The sequence below is a fragment of the Mytilus trossulus genome, unplaced genomic scaffold, assembly GCF_036588685.1.
Source record: "Mytilus trossulus isolate FHL-02 unplaced genomic scaffold, PNRI_Mtr1.1.1.hap1 h1tg000373l__unscaffolded, whole genome shotgun sequence".
Classification (NCBI taxonomy): Eukaryota; Metazoa; Mollusca; class Bivalvia; order Mytilida; family Mytilidae; genus Mytilus; species Mytilus trossulus.
Genome location: NW_026963340.1, coordinates 3240390 through 3250005, shown reverse-complemented (window position 1 = coordinate 3250005; position 9616 = coordinate 3240390).

Below are 9616 nucleotides of genomic sequence, written 5' to 3'. Positions count from 1 at the left end.
CATTAATTTAACGTTATTCACTTAGGTACCCAATGCATACAGTGAAGGCAGTCTCAGTTCTTTATCTTTGTGCAATTCCAAACGAACTTAGAAATAATCTATGAATATTCTCGGTAAGTGTCTTTGTGGTATATCTTAAGTTTCCAAGTTTGTTGTCAATATTTATTACATTTATCAAGAGGTTTATGTAATATGATTTGCAATCAAAAAAAATGTTGTTTGGGACTTGATCTGCGATGACAACACATTTATCATGGAGGAAGAGCAGATGCTTTGCAATATTTTGATCTATAAAGAAAGGTGTAGCATGTGTTTTCACAGACCGATTTAGTTTTCTTCGTCCATTGAGAATCAACCTTTCCTTTCTCGCGTTTAGACCACGGCCTTCCAGAATCCAAGACTGATTCAAATATGACGTGATTCTTTCGCTTTGTAAAATACACTGTGATAAAATTTTCGATATATCTATCCTTAGCGCAGACTCAGAGTTATACATAATAATGGCTGTTACAATATACTTCCCACCTAAATCTACATTTATTGGAAACTATTTGCAGACCCTTTGCCGATTTTATTGTTTTAATTAAGTGCAATTAAAAAAAGATGAAATAGCTGTTTTTCTTATTCGGATTCATATTAAACAGAAGTAATGCACAAGAGCCCGGCGAAATCAACAAAATAAGAATAAAATAAATATCCGCGAAAGTCTATGAATTTTTTTGGCGCATTTACGTCATTTCAAAACATGACGTCATACAAATGAAACCGCTTAAGTTGAAAGTATTCTATTACGTGAACCATAGAAACTCGTATGATATTGTATTAAAACTGATGTTTGAGATAGGTTTTGATTTATTTTATTTTCTATTCTATTGTATTATTTGCACATTTACTAATTTCAGCAAGTCAAAATGGTGGCTTTTTCTTAACGTAATGTCAACTTTGAATTTGACGGAAGCTAACGAGAAAATCATGTAAGTTAAAATTAAAAAATAAAAACGAAATAACCAATGAATGCTGCAGATTTATTAAGATATTTGAGCTTTATCTAACAGGGAGTAAAAACGAACAGCCACATACACACACTCACACCAAATCAACCTCCGCTTCAGTGTTTTAACGACCGTATTTGTCCTATTAGAATCGAAATTATTCATGGAAGCCATAGAATTATTTCTTAAATATTTTGATAAAAATTCATGTATAAAAACGCACGATATTGGGGCCTTTGAATAAGAAGAAGAAGCGTAATTGACATTATGTAGATCACCACAAATAACGAGGCGAATCAGAGTATATTTAAACTGAGAACAAGCACATGTGGTATCAGGAGGTTTTGACTTCGAGTAGTCAATATTGAGATCTTGCAACACGTGTTTGTTATTGACATTTTAGTTGTGATGTGTTTAGTAGAGGTATACAAAAAGAAAGGTATAGACTGATCTTTAAAATAGGGGAGGTATTTTCGAATGAGGTGATTTATGTTTAGGAAAATTGCTAAAAATATTTTGTACTAAAAAACACTATTACTACGTAGAAAAACTAATATGGAGCATACAGAATTGCTGTTTTCGAAAACATTCAGCTTTTCTTGTTGCACTAGAAAAAATGATTAAATAGTTCAGGTTAAAAATATACAAAGACAAAAACACACTATTACACCTGATTATGATAATAAACAACGGCAGTACCTACAATCTATTAGTATATAAATTTATGTGTGGTATGCGTATGAATTTTCGGATCTATTTTAGTCTATTGTTTAACAATAGAATAAACTAGTTATGCAAATTAGTAAGGTATTTAATAGATAGAAAACGGGTTTTTAAGTTTATCGAAGGCTGGGCGGTGACCACTCGACTTGCAGACAATTTTTTTTTGTGTATTGTTAAATGTGTATATATAGTATACTGATTTGTAATGTTTATTTTATAGATTTGATATGATGAAGTGTTTACGCAGAGATGTTTAGGACATTATTGTTTGATGAAATGAAATGAAAAGACATTTATAGAAAATTGATTACTAGTAGATTGTGAATTATGATGAATAAATCGAAATGGTCACCGTGCCTGTTAGTATCAGAACTATTCTTGTCTTATTTATATACATATATACAATATGAGTCAGTTTAGACTAGAGATTAGGAGCAGAGTTGTACAAGAAAAATAGAGCAAGTTAGCACATAAATATGTTATGTTCGTTTGAACATCGTGAATTAAGAACATATAAGCTTCAGGATCATCATGTTTGTTTTGTGAATTTCATACGAGATATTTATCAACAAGGTATCTTCCGACGGGACTTCTTTGAGGTAGCAATTCACAGTTAGAAAATAAACTTTAAATTGGCACTCATGATTTTAAAGCACCCTCTTTCCCTGCCTTTCTATCAAATAAAGCGTACTTTTTCTGTTAAACATGTGTATAGTGATAAAAAGCGAATCTTCCTTAGAATTGATTTCCTATAGTTATAATGGTGAAGTATAATCCCTTTTTGGTGTAACCATGGCAACAATATTCATTTATTCGATACAAAATATTGCAAAAAAGAGATGAGCATGTCACAGAAGTCTCCAACATTTGGTCCAAAAGAAATATTTAATCAATAGAGTGATACATTTCCTGAAACCATAGACATTTATCTACCAAGAGGTCCAAAAAATCATATGCATTTCTGCTCCTTTTTCCATAAAATTTAATTAATAAGATCGAGCGTCAAATCTTTGTTGAAAAAACACTGCAATAATTTCTTGACCTATGATACTGCTTGTGTCTACTTGATAAAGTTTTCAAATTGTTGTAATAATTTTTATGTTTGCAAAGATATAATCTAGCAAAAAAGAAAAGAGAAAGGTTAATAATATAAAATTCAAGATCCAGAACTGATTTAGACAAATAATTTACCTATCACCGATAAGTGTTGAGAGAACGGTATTTGTTACCCACTGTTTATGGTTGTTAAAGAAAGGGGAAAACATTTACATACTCATTTGTTTCAGAATTTTATATTATAATATTTTTTCATACATACCTGTGAATTGCTTATATTATTCATCAATCACTATTAAAACTGGCAAATTTCCAAACCAGGAAGAGATATTAATTCACTAATAGAAAATCGATAACGGCAAGTGTGAACTCTTTCCAGAAACGTTTTCTTTCCAAACAAGCTAGATATACATATTGATAAATTCGAATTTCATATAAACTTTTTATTTACGTTTGCAAATGAAATATTTATAAAATAGTTTAGATAAAATGTAATTTATTATTGTTCAACAGAGAGAAATCTTTGATTTCTTTTTAAAATGAAGATACCCTTCACTTGAATGCTGTACTATTTAAGTAAATTGTTAACAGTAAACAATATCTTGTTGAATAGATAAAAAAAAAAAACAATACGGACTATCAAACAGAAAAAGGCCTATAAAACATGCTAAAACCAATGTAATTGTTCATATAAACTCACTTTGGAGGCGATATTATTCTTCAACAATCTATAAATCAATTTTATTGTACAAAAACGTTCAAATTTAAATATTCACCATGGCCATAATGCAAAACTAAACTTCTAACTGTGTATTGCTACTTGACACAATTCTGGTTTATCAAATTTCTGCTCAGACATTGGTGACGTTTTAAAAAGTCTGAGAAGCAGATGAAAGATATTAAATAATGAATGAGGTGACAAAAGATCACTAAGGCTATCTACCATTACTGAGTACTCAACTGTTTATTATATCTTTTGTATATTTTTGTGCTACAACAAATAGAAATGACTATGTTTACTTGACGTATGTTTTGATCTTCAGTGCTGTACAACTTTGTACTTTTTTCACTTTCGATCTTTTATATCTGGGCGTCACTGGTGCTTGTGTGGACAAGACGCGTTTTTGGCGTATTGAATTTTAAACCTGATGCTTTTTGTTATCTATTAATCGTGCTTTTCTTTGTCTAATATGCTCTCCTTTTTATTTGTATTGTAGTACTGTAATATTATGTTGTCATTTCAATGTTATATTTAACTGTGCCATTAAAGTGCGAGGTTTGGCATGCCATAAAACCAGGTTCAAGCCACCACTTTTATTCCCCTTTAAAAGTGTCCTGTACCAAGTCAGGAAGATGGCCATTGTTATAATATTGTTCGTTTCTGTGTGTATGTTGCATTTTAACGTTGAGTCGTTTGTGGCACGGTACTTGTCTATCCCAAATTCATGTATTTGGTTTTGATGTTATATTTGTTATTCTCGTGGTGTTTTGTCTGTTGCTTGGTCCGTTTCTGTGTATGTTGCGTTTCGGTGTTGTGTCGTTGTTCTCCTCTTACATTTAATGCGTTTCCATCGGTTTTAGTTTGTTACCCCGATTTTGTTTTTTGTCCATGGATTTATGAGTTTTGAACAGCGGTATACTACTGTTGCCTTTATTTACCATCCCTAGCTATCGCTATCTTTTTCTCTCCGTTTAACTCTTTTACTTGAAGGGAACAAAGCTCACTACTGCATTCGACCAGTTTTAATTCGATTATTAATATATCAAACATTTTCTTCTTTTCTATAGTTATTGAAGTATTTGTTTATCGACTCTAGCTATTGCTATATTTTTCTGTCTCTTTTACATCTGCTTCTTGTGTGGAAGGAATGGGGATGTCTTCATTAGATCAATCTTCATTCCACTATAAACATTGATAAATACGTGAGGACTTTATCTTTTTCTTTCTTCTCATTGGTGTATGTGTTATCCTCCCAAGCGTTCTTCTTCTCTCTTTCTTTTAACTCTGATACTTATAGCGAAGTTAAAGGAGTATCTTCATTCGACTAATCTTCATTTATCTATCAATACTTTTGGCATTTTATTATCACTTTGCGTAATAATATAGCTTAAGAGATTGTGAGATGGTGTCAAACTTATATGCACATTGAGTGCTATCATTTAGCTAATTGACAAGAGCAATTTTCTAAAGTCATTTGTTTATACTGTGTTTCTAAATGGATGATAAACGAAGTTGTAATTTTCTCTGAATTTGATTTTTAGAATTTGCACATGAATGCTTTTCGATATTCTTTTATTCGAAGGACATATAATACAGGTTCTATAATCGGATTCATCAACGTGACAATGATTGAAATATATTTAAATTGCGGTAGATTTATATCGTCTTTAGTAGTCAATATAATACTCGTCACACTATACGGTAAAACAAGTAATGTAAGTATCAATATCAGTATACCTAGCGTGATAATTGATCGCTTGTATTGTTTCATGTGATGTGAAACTCTTGGAAGTTCAGCTGTGGTATCATGATGGTAAACCTTGGTTAATTGTTTTCTCAATCTTAATATCACAATACCATAGACAAGAACGACAATTACATATGTTATAAGTCTACATATGGTTATTGAGAGTTTATATATCCAGAAGTTATCTGTGAAAATAACTTTAATTATACATGATGTTGTTTCTTTTTTCCCATATACACCAAAAATTATACCATTGTAAGCAGCAACCAATACAAAAGAGCCTATATATGATAGCGTCAGTCTTGTCCTCCAATTTCTGGTATCTTGTGTGAAACGCAGAGATAGAAATCGCTCAATACAGATGAAAAAAACTTGCACCAGGGAGAATGTATGTGCTATCGATCCAATTAAAACGAAAACGAAACAAAAACATTGACTATATCTATCTAGAGAATTCAGAACTGTATATATTACAGCCACAATAACGGATGTACTTGTTATGATGTTACCAATGCTTAGACATAATGTGAGGCACTTAAATTTCTGCTTCCGTGCTTCTTTTGATTTTATGAGAATGACAAGAGCAAGTAGATTTAAACCAAGTGATACTGTGGAGAAGGATACATACAAAACTATAGCAGTTGGTGTTAGAGTTTTCCCTTCTATTGCGTTCAGTTGACTAATATTCATGGCAAGAAATCTACAAAACAAAACGAAAACGTATAAAAATATGAAACCAATCATTTGATGAAAATAACAGCCTATTTGTTTATATAAACAAATTACGAAAAATAAATATTATAGACGTGCACTAACTACATCTACTGAACTATAGGCTTCTGAGCTGCGAACGACATACAGAAAATGGCTGGTTTAAATATGTTAATTAGTGGTCAACCATCCCTTAACCTAAGACAGTGTTAAGAGCACAACTTAAGAACAAACGGTATAAAACATTTCTAATGGAAAGCCATCTTAACCATTGCCTTGAAAGAATTGGTGCATATTAGATTGACGCTTGAATTAATAAATAATTGCGTATGAATAAATGAAAGAAAGAACAGATAAATGAATAAGAAAGAATTAATAAATGAACGAACGAATGAATGAATAAAGGAAAATATGAAGGAATGAATGAAGGAATATATGAAGGAATGAATGAAGCTATATATAAAGAAATGAATGAAGGAATGAATATATGAAGGAATGAATGAATGAATAAATGAATGAATGAATTGATGCATGAACGAATGAATGCATGAATGAATGCATGAATGAATGAATGAATGAATGAATGAATGAATGAATGAATGAATGAATGAATGAATGCATGAGTGAATGAATGAATGAATGAATACATAAACGAATGAATGAATAAATGAAAAAATCAATGAATAACTGAATGCATGGATAAAGGTATAAAGGAATAATAATAATTTATCTGACATGTTTGCTAGTGAAATTGGTGTTAGGCAAGGGGAAAATCTTTCTCCTTTGTTATTTTCTCTATATTTGAACGATTTACAGCAATATTTAGAAAATGTTAACATAACTGGTGTACAATCTTTAACTGTAGATATGGAAAATGAACTTAATATATACCTAAAACTGTTTGTATTATTATATGCTGATGATACTATTTTACTTGCTGAATCAAGTTCAGATTTACAGTTACTTTTAAATAATTTTTCAAAATATTGTAATAATTGGAAATTAAGAATCAATGTTAGTAAAACCAAAGTGATGGTTTTTACAAGAGGAAGAATACCCAATAATTTGAAATTTTGTATTGAAAAAGAAGAAATAGAGATAGTTTTTCTAGAAATGCATCTTTTTTCGAAACTAGAAAATATTTACGAGACTAAGCAACTAAGGCTATGTATAGTGTTATCAAGAAGAGCAGATTGAATCACTTATCGATTAAATGCCAACTAGAAATGTTTGATAAAGCTGTTGTTCCAATTCTTCTATACGGGGCTGAAATTTGGGGATACGAAAATTTTGATATACTTGAGCGAGTTCATTTGAAATTCTGTAAGCACATTTTAAAACTTAAAAACTCGACTCCAAATTTTATGATTTATGGAGAACTTGGGAGATACCCCATGTCTTTATATGCAAAATTACGAATGATCAATTTTTGGTGTCGCCTTCTTGATAATACAAATGAAGATAAATTATCCTGTATACTATATAAATTACTATACATTAATTATAACAATTATGGTATTGGAAATAAATGGATTTTATGTATTAAGAAAATTTTTGATGAATGTGGCATGTCAAATATATGGCATTGCCAAGATTATTTTAACAAAAAATGGATAAAGTTAAGTATTGAGCAAAAGCTTAAAGACCAATTTCAACAAGAGTGGTGTGCAGATTTACACCAATCTTCAAAAGGTTTATGTTATAGAATTTTCAAGACTGAATTTAAATTTGAAAAGTATTTGTTGACCTTGCCTTTTAATTTTTTATATACTTTGCGTAAATTTAGATGCGGAAATCATCGTTTGCCAGTGGAGACAGGAAGGTGGCAAACTATTCCGAGATCCGAAAGGTCTTGTAATCTCTGTAGCTCTAAAGATATTGGCGATGAATTTCACTACATTATGTCATGCAATTGTTTTAACATAGAAAGAGAAAAATATTTACCACACTATTGTAACAAAAATGCAAACATTATTAAATTTAAAAATGTATTCTCATCTGAAAATGTTGTAGAACAAGAAAAATTGTGTAGATTTATACGATATATATCATTGAAAGTCTGTCCTCCTGGTTAGAGGAACTGTAATATTATTATAATGTTATTATTTTCACACATGCGAAACAAAGATATGTATTATATATGAACTGTTATTATCTCTGTAGCTATGTATTAGTTTATGAGAATAAAATCATTCATTCATTCAATAAATAAATGAATTAATGAATGAATAAAAGTACGAATGAACGAATGAATGAATGAATAAGTGAATGAACGAATGAATTAATGAATGAATGAATGAATGAATGAATGAATGAATGAATGAATGAATGAATGAATGAATGAAAAAATGAATGAATGAATGAATATATTAATGAATGAATTCATCAATTCATCAATGAATTAATTAATTAATAAATAAATGAATGATATGTTACCACATATATAAAAATAACAAAGTTCAAAATTGAGCATTCTTTCCAATATTTTTTTTTTTTTTTTTAGATATAATGATATTGTAAATCTTCATATATAAACAAAATGCTGAGAAGCAAAATTCTGATGTCATATACGTTGCTTCGTTGTTGTTTCTATGATGTGTTTCACTTCTTCTGTGTTAAATGTACATTCATGTAATGTCACTTTGAGTATGGACAATGAACGTTTTCGTAGTTATTGTTTTAAAGGGTTTGAAAGGTTTTAATAATCAATTCCCTAGACCAATTTTTATAACAGTTTGTCTTTATCTTATGCAGTTAAACATACTAGTATTAATATAACTGTGACTTCGACATTCATGTTTGTCTAATTGCACTGAGACTTCAAACTTCTGAATTGATAGAATGGTGGTATTATTGTTTTATTATTATTATTGTATGCTTATGCTTGCTTGTTGGTGAAAACAGGTAAGCCAATGATACTTAAGCGACATTCAAGTTCATTAGTCAAACACAAATTGACAATGCCATGACAACCAAATTGAAAATCAATTCATAAAAGAGAATACTTTGAAATGAAAGATAATACAACGGTCGATATTCGAGAGTAAATTTGAATAATTCAGAACAATGTAGAGACTTTATTGAAAGGGTGTTCTCCTTAAACATACACTGTTCTATATTCCCTGTGTGTAGATTTATGATTTGTTTTCATAATTGCTGATTATTAGACTCATTTAGTCAATAAATAAAGGCAACAGAAGTATGCCGGTGTTCAAAAATTATATATCGATAGGGAGAAAACAAGTCCAGGTGACTTACTAAAACCGAGGGAAACAAATAAACTCCAGGATGAAAACAAATGAACAATAGGAATACAGGAGTGCAACAGAAACAACTGTCAACATTTATAGAAACGATCTGTTTAAAAACAACTGCTATTTGCATGACTTCGTACAGTACATTTTCAGAAATAATAGTGTGCTCAACCTGGTTTAACTGCAAGCGAAACATCCCGGTTCATGACAATGTTAAATAAATATCGCTTAAATGACAATACTACTTGACAGAAATACAGCACAGAAACATTGAAGAAACATTCAGCGACTTTTAAAATATTCATTTCATATTTATTTATCAAACAGACAAATGCATACACTCATCATTGATATTTATTTTGGCAATTTACCTTAGTCATCATTTTACAGCCAAAATAAACTGATATACTAT